This window comes from Mycteria americana, chromosome 16 (assembly GCF_035582795.1).
Source record: "Mycteria americana isolate JAX WOST 10 ecotype Jacksonville Zoo and Gardens chromosome 16, USCA_MyAme_1.0, whole genome shotgun sequence".
NCBI lineage: Eukaryota > Metazoa > Chordata > Aves > Ciconiiformes > Ciconiidae > Mycteria > Mycteria americana.
This window is the reverse complement of record NC_134380.1, coordinates 910,727-925,067: the sequence shown is the minus strand read 5'-3', so window position 1 is coordinate 925,067 and position 14,341 is coordinate 910,727. Positions and strand designations below refer to the sequence as shown.

The following is a 14,341-nucleotide window of genomic DNA, read 5'->3' as shown; positions in this document are numbered from 1 at the left end:
CTCCAGGCTACCTTCTGGTAAGATTTTACAGCAACTATTATCTTGAGAAATGTTTTCATATAACAATGGAGAACTGCTAGAAATAGGAGTGTGACTGTTATAATGAAAAGTGGGGCCTTTTCAAATAGCGGGCATGTAATAGCAGTGGCTGTTGTAGCTGGTTGCATAGTTCATGGGTCAGAATTACTTAGAGATCTGAAAGTAATTAATGTGTATTTTTTTAGCTGCTTTTGGGCATGCCTGGGAGCAGGAAAGGCCCTGTCTGAATCACACTGACGTTTCAGTATCAGGACAAAGCCCCAAACTGATAGTTGGTCTGATGTGTCTTGGCTTTTTGCACTCAGTACATCCGCTGTGCTGAGTTCAAAGGGCCGATCACAGGGGATGCTTGCTAAAAAAAGCTTTTCCTCATCCTCCAGGCTTAGGGGGATTCTAGGAATTAATGGTTCATGAGATATGTGGCTGTGGTGTCCGTTTTTACTGACCTTAAATAAAATTAAGGGCAACATGGAACATGTCAAAACACTAGTGACAGTGACCCTCTTGCAAGACCACGGGGTCAGCTTTCCTTGGGCAAACACAAGCAGGGCCAGCCACCGTGTCTGAAAGATGAGGTAACGTCCCCCATGCTGCAGAGGCAGCTGCAGGTGCCCCAGGGTGCTCCAGCTGGGAGTGGTGCTTTGGGTGGTGGCGGGAGCTATTTGGGGTGGGCTTCTGGCTTCACACAGGTCCTGTAGGCTTTGTTCTGGTGAGGGGAGGCTGGTGCTGCAGCCTTGGATGAGTGTCCGTGCAGTGCGGAGGGTGAACGAGTGACACTGAACAGTGACAGAAGACGACCAAAACAGGCAGGGTGACTTGGGGCGGAGGAGACCCTTCTGCTCGTGCACCCGGAGCTACCTTGTTGCAGGCATGAAGGCTCCCATCGTTCCTGCCAACTGCTGTCCGCACCTGCCCTGCCAGGTGAGCTCAATTTGCCATTGCCTGTCTGCTCTGTACCAACAAAAGAGAGCATCTGGGACTGGAAGACCTCCATTCAAAGCCCACCCTGACCTGAAGGGGGTTCAATACCCCCTTTGCAAGAGTTTATAAGTCAGCTTTGCAAGAGCAAATGGGGATTTTATCTCACTGAAAATGTGCAACTGAGAGCACAGGTTGTTGGGCCAGAAAAAGAGTAACCCGGCAGAAGCCTGGCTGTGCTGCCCACTGGTCAGAGTGCTTTGCTCTGAGATGGGAGGGCTAAGCTCTGGGTCCTGTCTGACCCCCAGCCTCTCCTGCAGAGCTGAAGAATTTCACTACATTTTTATTTTTCTCCATGCTAATTCCCACTGGTTTCCTATGCTTTTCAGGGCACACACGTAGGCTAAGGTGGATTTGGCGATGGTTTGGCAGCGTGGTCCTGGCAGCCTGTGGCACAGCCCTATTCTGGGGAAGGGAGAGGGGTGTTTGAACCTATGCTGGCCATGCCTTGCTGCCAGTCCTCGGTCTGTGCTGCCCAAGCAAGAGTTGCATAAATGCAAGGTATCCTTGCACAGCCTGCTTCTCCTCTGACACAGCTCTGCCTTTCCCCAGGCATAGCCGAGCCTACAGCCTCAGGGATTCATGTGAAAGTGGTGCTCTGGGTCACAAGCGCTCAGGATTGAGCAGAGCTGCACTGTCCTAGCTGGCATGCAAAGGTGGCTAGTGCCCAGCATTTTGGTGGCTACTATTTCCCCTTAACAATATCCTTCTCACCTGGGAATTGCAATCAGCTGTGTCTAAGAACCTGATAGCACGGTGTGACGTGCCTTCTGCAGCTCCTTTTGGCAGCAAGGGTAGTGACCGTCCTAGGCAGCCAAAGTGGTATTTGAAGCTAAATTTCTGTAGCATATTCAGGGTTTGGCATTCATGAAATGTCCCTGGCTAGATTTGGGTGTTGTTCTTTCTGATTAGCTTTTATTTTGCCATGGTTTGTCACATCATACTTCAGTCACAGCTTCTCCTTCTGTCCTCCCTGACCCATGCAGTGATGGGAAGCCACAAGAATTGCCATAACTGATCCTACATGAATCCTCATCACCTTTTTCCCTTCCTGTGGCCTTGCCCTCCACCCCATGGGTAGCTGCTTTGCATTCCCTTGCCACTGTGCAACTCTGCCCAGGCATCCTGTGAGCAGGAGCAGTGGGGCAGGTCCCTTCTGGACTATTATTTCTTTGACATAAAGGTGAGAGCAGGTATGAGTGAAGTGCCAGCCGTGGTCATAGCTGGCAGGAGAGCATGTTCTCAGTAGAGGAAATTCTCACAACAAAGAGTCTACAAACCACAGTTAGGTCCCCGAGTTACTAAAATTGGAAAAAAGAGTGGCTCCTTTCTTTACATACTGTATATGGCAGAAAATGAACATGAATTGGTGAGCAGGCAGGAGTGTCGATCCCTTCCTTCCAAGTATAGGGAAGGGGCTGAGCCTATAAAAGCTGTCAGGGAGAAAGCCCTTGTTGGTGGCTCCTGATCCCCTGGCTGTGCTTGTGGCCATGCTGTGACTGACCCGCAGAGGGGTGGAGAGCTCCTGCCACAGGTGCTGTTCCCTGTGCTGGGAGCATTGGAAGGCTGTAGCACTGCGGTGGGAAATCTGCTGTAGATTCCCCGCTGGGCCATTCCTTGGGTAGGGAAGGACTGGTGTCTGTGGTTTACTTTGCTGGTCCTCAACTGGAGTGGTTGGTCGCAGTAAGTAAGTGAGAGGTATTGGGCTTTCAGAGAGGCTGTAGCTTTCTGTTTCAGAGATCAGAGATGTCAGCCCGTTCCTTCCTTCCTTCTGTTGCCTGATTGTTAAGGTGAGAATTTAAGGCATGAAAACTAATAGCTTGCCCAGACTGGCATGAGCTGGCTCTTCCCTTGTGCTCACTGTGGGCAGGTCCCCGTTCTTCCACCTACGTGAGCTGCTCTAACGGGCCATGGCACATGTCCGTTCCTGCCTGCTATGGCTGCCCACCAGAGAACTAGAACAGGCTCCATGTTAAAAGGGAGTCAGGGAAATCATAAATGGGGAACTGGAAGAAAAACAGGATTCAGGGCTTCAGTCTTACTAATGACTATGTGAATCCTTCAGAGATCCCTCCCCTTTGCTGCACTTCCTCAGGGAGCCCTCCTGCTCCTTCGGGCATGGATCCCCTTTCCTTGGGGCCGTGAAGGGTGGCAGCACTTCTTCGTTCCTTTTGTACATTCCAGCTTTGAAAGGCAAATATCTTCCTCAAGACCTTGTGGCACGCATCCAAGAGATGGGAAGGGTGCTCTTAGAGCAGCCAGCTTGGGAGGGCTGGTGGAAGTTCAGCTCCACTGTGCTCGACTCTAAGAACTGCACAGGAGACCACCACAGCAGGGTCTATCTTTCAGCTTCAGCCATGAGCAGAGATGCTGGCGTGGAGGTTTTTGGTGAGGCTGCGCTGTGCCTGTGCAAATCAGAGAAGGAGAGAACAGAAGCCCAGAACCAGCCATTTGATGCCAAGACCTACTGCTTTGTGTCTGACCCCAAGGTGGAGTACACCAAAGGCAAGATCAAGGCTGCACAGGATGGGAAGATAACTGTTGAGACAGAGGACGGCAGTGTAAGTGCATTCCTCCTGGCACTCTTCCCTGCCCTGCTGAAGGCACTAGGATGTCTGCTAGGGAGGGCAAGGAACACAGAAAGCACTAGACTAGCGCAGGCAAGAAATCTGCCCTGCCCTCCCCTGCCCTGCCCTGCCCTCTGACTGGGACCAGCACAGCCTCCAGAGGGAAGTATTGCTCTGGATGCTGGGATGAAGGTATCCGTTGGATAATTATTCTTGGTTTAGGCTTTAAAGATAAGGCAGTGCTCTGAAACAGGTTGGGTTGTAGCCTTGCCAGTCTTAGCATTCCTCAACCACTGCTTTTAACCCTTTCTCATCTAACACTGTCACACCCACTGATAAATTCCTTCCTTTACTGGTAGCAGACCAGGCAGCTACTTTGAAAGTCCCCTTTGCATGTCAGTGCAAGTGGGTGCAAGCCTATCAGTGTCACAGTCTGCAAACAGTTTTCTAGAGAGGTTTTAAAGGTGCTAATCTTGCAAAAATGCTGAAATGTCTTAGCAGCTCCTGTCCTGATAACTTTTGTAAGAATAGCTGCCACAGCCCAAAGAACCACCTCAACCAACATCTTGGCAGTAGATGCTACAAGATTTTTAAGAAAGCAAATAAAGAATAAAGCAGTCATCCATTGGCTCACTTCCAGCTTCCAGCAATCACAGGTATGTGACTGAGCAGAGGCTGCAGCAGGCTACAGTGTACAAGGACCTGCTTTCCTTGGGGCTGGCTTTTTTATATCCATTTGAGCTTTTTGCCTCTGTAGTGTCCTGTGGGAAAGATTTCCACAGTTTAAAATTGGAGTATAAAGTATTGAAGTGTAAAGTGCTTCCTTTTCTCTGCAATATGCAGCCTGGTAATTTCAGCTTATGTTTTCACAAGGAAAAAAAAGTGCATTATTCGTTGCTTCCTTGCTATGGCCATGCTTCTTTCTGCTATTCCTGACTTTGCAGACTTCAAAAGTGTCTCCTTTTCACCCCCAAATCCCAATCGAGTTATGCTCTCCTCATAGAAAAGCTGCTTCATACCTGTGACCATCTTTGTTTCTTGTCTCTGGATCATTTCTAGTACAACTCTATCCTTTCTAAGAGGGGTGATCAGTAATGAAGGTGTGAATAAACTGATGGACACATCCTACATAACATTCTCTTCTCCCTTTCTTTTCTAATATTTCCTAATATTTTAGAGCTTCCTGCCTTCTTCTGAGCACTGAACTAACATTATGTTAGAAACCTCTATAGTGACTCCCAGATATGTCCTGTGAATAGCAGTTAATGCACGATCTCTTGTTCTATATGGAGACTTTCCGTGAATCCTAATTGCTCAAGTGTTTGAACGCTTTAGAAAGCTATTTAGGGACATGTATCACAAAGTTGCTTTTGAAAACTGTGCCTGTAATTCTTGCTTTCTCAAAAGAAGCCCAAGATCATTCCACTAGTCAGGACCTGAGCTTGGAAGTGGTGTTCAATCTTTCCAAACCAAATATGATTGCATCTCTTCCTCCTTGAATTGGACTAGTCAGCTTGGACCAGTCCATAGAAGCAGCAATTACAGCATAAAAGCAATGGATAAAAGCAATGGGAAAAGCCATCTGGAGAAACAACAACAGGATTTTCAAGATCCTTCATGGTTCAGTGTGGCCATCTGTGTACATCTGCTTTCCTGCGCATCTGCACCCTCCCCCAACATATCCATAGGCTCTGGCTGTGTGACAGGATGGTCACCCACAATGTGAGCCTGTAGACGGTGCTATTTGGTAGGGCTAGAGCCTCTGCTTAATTAGGAATGGCAACAGGCAGGACTGGAACAAATCTGTTCCAGGGAAGGATTTGGTATTGATGAATCTTGTGCTGTTAGTGTCCTGTCTCTCTGGCACTGTGCAGTGTGAATCTTGGAGGCTGAAAGGTAGACTGGCCAGCAGTTGTGCCCCTGGCTGTTAGCCCATGGCCCCTAGCCACGAGCAGCCATGAGCAGAACCTGGAGTTCATAAGCAGAAATAATGTGTAGAAAGATCTGGTCCAGCACAAATCCTGTCTGGGTGGTTGTAGCAATTCCAGGACAGTAAATTTACATCCTGTAAATTTGCCAGTGTTGTAGAGTTCCCAGCTAGGAGCAGTGTCTGCTCTGTAATAGCTGTATCTTGTTTTGCACAGTTAAACAGAAAGAAAAATCTGAATTAGAGCAGCCTTACAGATGTCATTACTTCTCTATGTTTGTGTCTCTGTGTGTACGCATGGAAGGAGCATCGAGTTGCTGAATCGAGATTAACTCTTTCTTTCTGAATTATATAGATGGTTGCTGTCAAACCTGAGGATGTACATGCCATGAACCCACCTAAGTTTGACAGAATTGAGGATGTGGCAATGTTGACCCACCTGCATGGACCTGCCATCCTCTACAACCTCAAGGACTGCTACAGCCCCGATGAGAGAATGGGGATTTACAAACTGACAGGGGCAATCCTGCACTACAGGAACATGAAGTTCAATCAGAAACCACGTGAGGAGCAGGCAGAGCCGGATGGCATGGAAGGTAATACCTTCATGGCTTGGAGAGATGTATTTCCAACTGTTTTCATACCATTTCTCACTAGAAATGCAAGGAGTCTTCCAGGAAAGGAGCAGTTGTTCCTTGACGGACATAAAAAGGAGGTTCAACCTTCAATTTATCACCTCCTGCAGAGTCACTTTCTGCATCCACTTTATTCCTGATGGCTCTGCTGAAGGACCTTGTGCCTGGGACATGTTACTGTAGTGTTCACCAGTTTCTGGTAGCACATCCAGACTCGTTCTGCTTGGGTGGCATTATGGAGAGGTGTCTCTAAGGGAAAAACACTCTGTTGTCCCATCACCAGTGCACTCACTGGTTTTACCACACCTGTTGGGGCTGCTGTAGGCACTCAATCACGAGGACCAGCCCTACAAGGCTGTTTGGAAAAGTAAATAAGAATGTTGGTCAAGCTTTGTGGATAGGGTAAAGCCAACCAGTTTGCCAGGTTTCAGAGTGAGCTCTGGCTGGCTCCAATGCATTCTGTCTGTCCCAGCTAAGAAGAAAGTCTTTCAGCTTTTGTTTTGTTTTACAGAGGCTGACAAAGCAGCGTACCTGATGGGCCTGAACTCAGCAGAATTGCTGAAAGCTTTGTGCTGTCCCCGGGTGAAAGTGGGAGATGAATATGTCATGAAGGGCCAAACAGTGGATCAGGTGAGTGTCAGGGAGAAGGAGGGACCGTCCTCTCCCTAAGGGACATGAGTGGGTGCAGGCCACAGCTGAGGATGGTCAGGACCATTAAGGCCTATTAGTGCACTTTGTGGGCTGACGGTATCTGTGCATGGTGGAGGGGAATTTTATTCTGGTGATGCGCTAGCAGTGCCCTGACACAGCTGTGTGAACCATCTCCCTGCAGCTGCACCAGGCAGTGAATGACGTTTCCAAGTCAGCCTATGAAAAACTCTTCTTGTGGACGGTGATGCGCATCAACCAACAACTGGATACTAAGCTGCCAAGACAGGACTTTATTGGGGTCCTAGACATTGCTGGCTTTGAGATTTTTGAGGTTTGGTTTTACATAGCACTCTCAGACTTCTGGCTGTCTTTAAATGCTTTTTTCCTGTTATTTGACTTTCCTCCTGCTCACCCCAATGTGGCCCTCAAGAACAGGACAAATCTCTCTGAAGCTGCTTCTGCCTCTGTAGATCCATCACCCACTTTGTAAGAGAAAAGAAACGGCAGAAGCATAGCCATGAAGCTGCTGTCCCCCTCCCCACAGAATCTATACTTAGTGACATTAGGATCACCTAAAAACATCGCCAATGCAGGCTACATCAACAGTGTGCTGCACAGTACAACTTTTCTGTATGCCTGGACCACCCATGATATATCTTTTACGCTATTATTAAAACCCTTCAGGGATAGTCTGGCTGACCTTGCCTTGACATCTCTATGAAATAAATTGATTTGAGTCAGTTTAACAATATTACCACATTTACACAAATATTAATCCAACAGCTTTGAGCAGCTGTGCATCAACTTCACCAATGAGAAACTGCAACAGTTCTTCAACATGTTTGTGCTGGAGCAGGAGGAGTACAAGAAGGAAGGAATTGAATGGACATTCATTGGCTTTGGGATGGACCTGGCTGCTTGCATTGAGCTTATAGAAAAGGTGAGTTTCTTATGCAGCTTGTGCAATCACACAAATCAGATCTGGAAGGAGTTCTCGAGAGTGTTTGCACTGAGTGCCTTCAGTACACTCTGTGAAGCTTCCAGGTCTCCTGACCTCTTCCCTTCCTTTAAACATAACCCTTGTCATTAATTATTCACTGACTGGAAATGTATTCTGCCTTCTAAAAAGGCATTGCTTTTATTTCTCTGTTCTGTCTTTCTTTCTTCCACATCACTATAAATTGTCATTTCATTGTTGTATTTACCCCAGTTGTCTTCTGTCTTTGCATATTGGTTCCTCCTCAGGTGTTCCTCTCAGTTAAATTCAAATGTGAGAAAGCCTCATGTCTGCTTGCTTTTTGCTCCTTCTGGATAAGGAGAAGTCACTACTGTATTCCAAGAAGTTACTGCACAGTATTTGCTTGGCTTTCTTTGTTTTCCAGCCAATGTCTGCGTAGTTCAAAACCCTATTTATGAAAATCTGGTGCTTTTGAATATCTTGCCAGCTGTTCACAAAAAGTCTTGCTTACCTGCTCCTCCCAAGCTAGTTCTCTATAAAATACCTCTGGTACTTTAATTTTAGCATTTATTTCATCCCATATTATTATAACTTGAATTCATCTTATTTGAAAACACCTTTTTTCTATTCAGCCTATGGATATATTCTCCATCCTGGAAGAGGAGTGCATGTTCCCCAAGGCAACTGACACCTCTTTCAAGAACAAGCTCTAAGACCAGCATCTGGGCAAGTCCAGCAACTTCCAGAAGCCCAAGCCTGCCAAAGGCAAGGCTGAGGCCCACTTCTCCCTGGTACAGTGGACTACAACATCTCTGGCTGGCTTGAGAAGAACAAAGACCCCCTGAACGAAACTGTTGTGGGGCTGTATCAGAAATCATCTATGAAAATTTTATGCAATCTTTATGCCACCTTTGCTTCCATAGATGAAGGTAAGATCAGAGGATTATGTCTCCTGCCTGGTGTTTCCAACTGTAGCTATCACCTGACTTGAATCAGTGTTGAGTCAGTGTTCGCACTCTATGTATTAGATGCACAATTATAATGCTGTCAAAGGGATCTACAGCAGTACTTCAGTTGGACTGTCATCTCATTTTCCAGCTGAAGGTGGTGGTATTAACAAGAAGGGAACCAAGAAAAAGGGCTCTTCCTTCCAAACTGTCTCTGTACTCTTTCAGGTAGGTGTGTTCTCTGGCACAGCATGGGCCAGCTGCAGAAAATGCCAAGAAGGCTGTCCTGTCAGACCTGTCTGCGCTTGTTCACCATTCCCACTTTCTCTGTTGCCATATGATACTGTGGAAAGTTACCTTTGGGATCTGGTAAAGGTTAATCTGAATTGTGCTTTGAGGATGAGGTCCAATAGGACCTGGTGGAGAAGGGAAGTCATGTGCTTTGATCAGGTTGCACAGTTTCAAGACAGCCCAAAGGCTGGCTTGGCTTTGACCTTTGATGCTAACAGCATCCTTCCCTTATTTGGCTGTAACTGGCTTCTTCCAGGATGTGTCTCTCTGAGTACAGGGCGTTGTGTGGCAACCAGTACCTTGCAGTCAGTGTGGGCAACACAAATGATGTGTTGCAGCCCCTCGATACTGCTGTGACACATCCGTATCCTGGGGCCAGGAACAGGCTCAGCCCTTCCTGGCAGGATGAGGAGTGCAGCATCCACCTGGCTGTGACGTGGGCCATACTCAGAGTATGTCATTATTGCATGAGATGATTAAGGAAATGCAATGCTAACAACAACTATCCTGCAGAGCAGATGACTTCTGATGTCATAGACAAACATTGATTTTGTGGCTCAATTCTCTTTTAAATATACATAACATATATCTAAATAATAAAAACAAATCAACCCATTCATTCATTTGATCAGCAGTTCATTTGATCAAGAAAGACCGCTGTTGGTATCCCAGAATATCGTTCGTTTCTTTCTATCCTTGTCCTGTTTAATAGCGCTTATGATGAGCTTCTAACCACTAAGGACACATTTTCATTTTAAGACAGGAGGAAAGTTTATCAATTGTATACCCTGTTAGTAGCTATTTACTTTGCTGATGCCTATACAGAATTGTAGAATATTCACTAGAAGAGTAAGGAAAAACTTCTGAATTTTTATTTTTCATCAGAGTCAAATTATATTGAGAATATTTGCATTATTTCTTGAAGTAATATAGAGATTGCAAATGATCTCTTTTGTACAGGAAAATCTAAATAAGCTGATGTCCAACTTGCAAACAACTAATGTTCATTTTGTGCGTTGTATCATTCCCAATGAAACAAAGACCCCAGGTATTCATAAAACATAGATTAGAAATTGGCAGAAAGACCAATTGACCAATGCTAGAAAAATCAGTATATCCCCATGTTGCTCTGTCATAGGCCTGATGGATGACAAGCTTGTTCTGCACCAGCTGAGATCTAACAGAGTTCTGGAAGGCATTCAAATCTGCAGGAAAGGATTTCCTAACAAGATATTATATGGGGATTTTAAACAGAGGTCTGTAATAACATTCCTGTGTTTGCATCGAGCCCAGTTCATTTGAGAGAAGAGTCTTGCTAAATTAAGTCGATATAGTTCTTAGGAAAAGACTATTTTAATATTTAACAACTATGGAAAGCATGAAGACATACCTAATAGCAGGGTCTGTGTGGGCAGTGCCCACCCAAATGCCTTCCTGAAGACTGTATGCCAAAACCTATTTTCACCTCCTTCATGTTCATCTGAATGTTTGGGTATACTTTGCTTAAATTCTCAAATTTGACACAAGCATGTTTCACCAAAAATATGGAGCGTGGTCTATACCACATCCTTTATTTAACCACAATCTAGTAGAAGTTTGAAGAATGTTGTTTAAATAATTCTAACTAGAATGGTTTTACTGAAAGGAAATTGTGTTAAACCTGATACCACTTTTTTGATGAAATAACAAGCTTGACTGGCAAATGTAGCTACGTTAACAAAACAGACTTCAGCAGGACATCTAAATTAGTTCCACATGGCACTGTCATTTTGTACAGGGCTAACATTTCTACATGCTAACATTTCTATAGCACCTTAGCTACATTAATTTATAGATTAAAAAAAAAAAAACAAACAACCAAACAATTTTAACTCAGGAAGTGCCATGCAAATAAGACATTTCTAAAAGGTTGCTAAATTTAGGGCAACCCAGCTGGGGTCATCTGCTTGTTGTATTTGAACAAAGGCAAACGTAGGGTCATATCTCTAAGAACAAAGAAAGTACACCATGCTTACAGCACTGAAGAGGGTATCCTGGAGAGCAGAGACATTGAAAAGGGCAGAAGTGGCATTTTGGGCACTAACTGAAGAAGGCTTCCCAAGGCAGTGATGTGGGTGGCCAGATTTGTGTATGGGTAAACAGAGGCATACTGAAAAGAATAGGGGGTGGAATAATCTCTCAGTGTAGGATTAGGAAGTCCATTGCTAGATGCAATGTCTAATTCTGGTTTACGTACTTCAGGAGGAATGTGAGAAGCTGGATATGGTTCAGAAAAGAGCTACAGGATGAATGTGAACTCAAGTGCAATGAGAGATTTGAATCAAACTATTTAACTCATGAAACTGTATGTTAACGGGTGATTTGTTTGTGGTGTAGAGAACCTACAGGTGTAAAGATTTCTGAATACACAGGAACCTGTCATCTAAAAGACAGACTCAAATCAAGAGTCCAAGGGTGGGACCTGAAAAAGGATGTTGTCAAGGTAGAAGTGAAGTATACCTTTCCTACAGTGAGGGTGAATAGCTTACCTGGGACACTCAAGGTTTGAAGGCTTCAAATAAGATGGAAATTTCTTTTTTTAAAAAATATTTACTAGATTAATCACAAGATGGGGGCTGGATGAACAAGGCACTGAGAGGACTGTGTGCCTGTGTTATACAGGAGGCCAGATTAGATAATTGCAGCAGTCTCCCTATTTTTAAAATCCAACGAGCTGGCTTCCTAGATTAGTGTAAATGACTGTGACACAGATGAGCAGAGTCTGTCAGGTCCAGAGATCAGACCGTCCATGCCCTCAGTCTCAGTGAGGGCTGTAACACATGCTGGGAACCTACTGAACTGACTTGCTTCTTACTGGTTTGCTATTTAAGGCGGGAGCTGTGAGTCAGACTCAGCCTTCCTCTGTATCTTCAAAGTGACAGCTGTTCTTGTAGCATCCTGTGCACTAAAATGATACAGACAGTTAAGCTTTTTTCCTTTATTTTGTCAGATACTGCCTTCTGAATGCTGGTGTCATTCCAGAAGGGCAGTTTATTGATAGCAAGAAGGCGTCTGAAAAGTTGCTGTCTTCCATTGAGATAGATCGTACTCAGTACAAATTTGGACACACTAAGGTAAACATTTAATTTTTCCACACACTGAGAAATCATTCATTGCATTAAAATAGAAGCCCAGCAATGACTGATTTCTGTTCTTTGATTGCAGGTGTCCTTCAAGGCAGGTTTGCTAGGTGTCCTGGAAGAGATGCGAGATGATTGCTTAGGACAACTGATCATGCAGACACAGGCTTTATGCAGGGGATACCTCAGGAGTCTTGAATTGAAAAGAAAGTTAGGGCGAAGGTGTGTCTGTTCTGCGAGGTCTGGTTTCTCAAAGATATGCTTTTTTCACAGTACTGATGGATCAGTTTGATTTCAGAGTGTCCATCTTCTGCATCCTGTACAAAATCTGAGCATTCATGAACGTCAAGCACTGGCCCTGGAAGAAGTTGTACTTCAAGATAAAACCCCTCTTAGAAAGTGTGGAAAATGAGAAAGAAGTGGCCACGATGAAGGAATAGTTTGAGAGAACGAAAGAAGAACTGGCTAAATCAGAAACCAATAGGAAAGAACTGGAAGAAAAAATGGTGACTCTGGTGCAAGAGAAAAAGGACCTGCAGCTACAAGTACAGACTGTACATAATTTAAAACCATTTTTGGCTCTTCAGATTACATCAGGTTTGTCTGAGTGTTCAGGAAAGGGCTGAATGGAAATTCTGTTATTTCATGTTCCAGTTGCATAATGAGCAGGTGATTTCTGCAAGTGTCAGTTCCAATGTGTGACAATGAAACACATTTCTGTTTTCTGTAAAAAGGAAAATGAAAATTTGGCTGATGCTGAAGAAGGATGTGACCAGCTGATCAAAGCAAAATTCGAGCTGGAAGCAAGAATAAAGGAGGTAATGGAAAAAGTGGAGGATGAAGATGAAATAAATGCTGATCTGGCAGCCAGAAAGAGGAAACTGGAGGATGAATGCTCGGAGCTGAAGAAAGATATTGATGACCTTGAGTTAACGTTGGCCAAGGCTGAAAAGGAAAAGCATGCCACAGAAAACAAGGTACTTTTTATTTCTGCCATTTGCATGTTTAATAACAGTTGTTCTGTCTATATATAGGATGTAAAGGTGCAGTCAACTTGAACAGTAACACGATGTTGTATAAGGAAATCTATGGGTCTGGTGTTAAATTTGATCACCTCTATTGTACAGGAAAACCAACCCATAAGCATACAAAAATGCATTCAAATGAAAGTTCAGAATTGCTTTGTGACTTAGAAGGGTTGATAGATAAGCAGAGAGATTGTATAGTTTGACCATATAATGCAACTAATTAAGTCTCTTTGGTAGTCTAGCAACAAGTTTATTGCCTTTGTGTGATCACTAGCCTATATAAAAGCCAAAATTATTAGTGACCTTCAAGTATTTTGCCTTACAGTAGGTTAAAAATCTAACTGAAGAAATGACAGGTTTGGATGAGACTATTGTGAAGTTAGACAAGGAGAAGGCAGCCCTGCAAGAAGCCCATCAGCAGGCACTGGATGACCTGCAAATTGAGGAAGACAAAGTTAATACCCTCACCAAAGCCGGGATCAAGCTGGAGCAACAAATGAACCATGTGAGCATGTTCAACACAAAGAGAAGGGGCAGATTCTTCAGTTGTTCCATCAGTCATCTTTATATATGTTTATGTTACAGGTTAAAGGATCTTTAGAACGGGAAAGAAAAGTTTGTATGGATCTTGAACGAGCAAAGAGAAAGCTTGAGGAAGACTTCAAACTTGCCCAGGAAACCATACTGGATGTGGAGAATGATAAACAACATCTAGATGAAAAATTAAGGAAGTATGAGAAAAAAAATTAGTGACAAATTTGCTATTTGTTTTTAACTGGACATATTTTCTTTTTATTAAGAGAACATTTCCTTCACAGGAAAGACTGAATTTAACCAGATGCAAAATAAAATTGAGGAACAGCAGAGTTCAGTTATTCAATTGCAGAAGAAGATCAGAGAATCGCAGGGCAAGAGACTTTATGTAACTACTTCATCATTACTGTTTGCTTGTTTAAACTGTAGTAGCATGAATAATGTTTGTCCACAGTTGGTCACTGATAAAATCTCTGACCGAGTCACAGTAATTACCTTGGTACATTGTAATAATTTTCTCCACACAACAGAAAGCTGTGATCTAAAGTTAGTATGAGTTGATCCATAGGGCTTTTGCTGTTGGTAAGCCTTTGTCTACAATGGCAACCCAGTAAAATTCAAAGGGACTTTGTTTTGCTTATAGTCTCCAAAACAATGGAATTGGGAT

At 44.2% G+C, this 14,341-nt stretch overlaps 1 protein-coding gene and 1 pseudogene across 1 annotated transcript in view; both read left to right on the top strand.

The window, feature by feature from the left end:
• Nucleotides 1-14,341, top strand: part of TMEM220 (transmembrane protein 220) — a 51,269-nt gene that overhangs the window by 23,263 nt on the left and 13,665 nt on the right. The window lies entirely within an intron of this gene.
• The window catches only part of LOC142417959 (uncharacterized), a 29,076-nt pseudogene continuing 20,026 nt past the window's right edge, over nucleotides 5,292-14,341 (top strand).